Source organism: Otolemur garnettii, unplaced genomic scaffold (genome assembly GCF_000181295.1).
Source record: "Otolemur garnettii isolate 467f Iridium unplaced genomic scaffold, OtoGar3 scaffold00006, whole genome shotgun sequence".
Lineage (NCBI taxonomy): Eukaryota > Metazoa > Chordata > Mammalia > Primates > Galagidae > Otolemur > Otolemur garnettii.
In genome coordinates this window covers 40,409,012-40,411,134 of record NW_003852401.1, presented here as the reverse complement: position 1 = coordinate 40,411,134, position 2,123 = coordinate 40,409,012, and the positions used below count along the sequence as shown (strand labels likewise).

The window sequence follows — 2,123 nt, the reverse complement described above, 5'->3', positions numbered from 1 at the left end:
TTATCTTGTTGTTGAATTTAGTTTTCTAGCATTTTCTTGAGGAGTTAGCATCATTATACATAAGGATATTGTTCTATAGTTTTCTTATACTGACTTTGTTAGGCTTTGGTATCAGGGTAATGCTGACATCATTGAATGAGTTAGGAAGAGTTCCCTCCTCTTTAATATTTTTGGATGAGTTTAAGAATGACTGAGTGTTAATTCTTCTTTAAATGCTTATTATAATTTTCTAGTGAAATAATCCAATCCTGTGATTTTCTTTCTTTTTTTTTTTTTGAGTTTTGCAATTTATTTATTGAAACCTATACATACATTGTTTGGCTGTAGAATTCTAAAATCATATTTTCCAAAATGTTATTATCCCAAATCACAGAACAGTGATTATAGCAAAGGAATACATAAGTCATTCAATTCACTTCTCAAATGGAGGTAAAACAGAGAATGATTTGCTCATTTGGTAAACATTATCTCATCAGCTTCTTCACCTTCTTCATCACAATCATCATCATCATCTTCAATAGCTTCTCCAGTAAAGTATAACACTGATCTTGGGATTATACACTCACATAAAAAGTGACCAATTTCAAGGTCTGCAGCAAGAATAGCTTCAGCATCATCGTCCAGATCTCCACTTTCAGGAACTTCAGGAAGTGCAAAAAATTAAAGAAGGAGTCATTGGAAACTGTTTTAGTCACAGTACCAACTGTCCCACATCCCTTATGTTTCTGCTTCTTCTTAATGGTTTTCAAAGTGACATTCCTTCCTTTTCTCTAATCTATCTGGCACCCTGTACTACCCATAATTTCTAGTCCATCAAAAGAAAAGGGATCAGAATCATCTGGTTCTGACCTCATCCTATATGTCTTTGTCAACACTTCATTTGTGAAATATTCATTGGGTTCAAAGTGAAATTCTAAGACGAAACTAATAGGCTTGCCAGCATTTGAAAATTTGACTTTAATATCTTTCAAGTGCTTCAGAATAGGTTCATCATGTTCCTGAACCATATCACTGAGCAAGTCAACATTCTTAAAAACAGTCAACCAAAATTCAGGAATTCCCTTGGGATCTTCTTTTTCTTCATCCCTTTTCTCATCTTCAATCTTGGCCTTTTTTTTTTTTTCAGCTCCTCCGAAATTTCATCTTCTTCATCTGCTTGCAATTCACATTCTTCCGTGGGTTCATAAATCACATTAATAATCTCAAATCACTTGTCAAATAGAGGTTGATAGAGAACAGCATATTTCCTTTCAAGACCATGAACTTCCTCATAGAATTTGGCTTCTATCTGTGCACATTTAACTTGAAGATTTTTGAGAGCATTCACTTGTCTTTTAACTACCCTACGCAAGCTTTCAGTGTATCCTGTTGGTGTTTCTACCAGACCATCAAGTCTTTCTTGAAGGGCTGCAAGAATCTGAGGATTTTGCATCATCTGAACAGTTAGCTGACACACTTTGATTTTTGTTTCTTCACCAGTTTCTTCTTCTACTTCTACAACGTCATCCAAATCCTGATCAAGTTCACACTGTTCTTTGTTGTCAATGTCTGCCATGTTGTTAAGATCTCCAAATACCAGGTAACATTCATACTTCCTTCTCCCTGGGCTTTTCTTTGCTGGAAAGTTTTTGATTACTGATTTTATCTTCTTCCTAGTAAATCTAGCAAAAGGTTTGTCAATTCTATTGATCTTTCAAAGGCCCAACATCTGCCTTCACCAATTCTCTCTGTTGGTTATCTATTTTAGTTATCTGTGCTCTGATTTTTATTATCTTCCTTCAGCTAGCTTCTGTTTTATTTTGCTCTTCTTTTTCAAGTTCCTTAAAGTGTTATTATTTAATAATTTGAGATATTTCTTTTTAATATTTGCATTTATAGTTATAAATTTCCCTTGGCAATGATTTCTTTGTACCTCTTAAATTTTAATAAATTGAATTTCCATTTTCCTTTGTATTGATGTAATTTCTAGTTTTCCTCGTGACCTTTTGAGTGACACTTTGTTTTTGTAGAGTGTGTTGTTATTTTCTGTACATTTGTGGATTTTTCAGTTTTCCTTCTGTTCTGAATTTCTAGTTTCATTCCAGTGTGATTAGAAAGGCATCTTGTATAATTTTAATCTTTTT

General features: G+C 33.4%; 1 pseudogene; it reads right to left on the bottom strand.

Moving 5' to 3' along the window:
• Positions 1-450: 450 nt before the first annotated feature.
• Positions 451-1,573, bottom strand: LOC100951091 (annotated as a pseudogene).
• Positions 1,574-2,123: the final 550 nt, after the last annotated feature.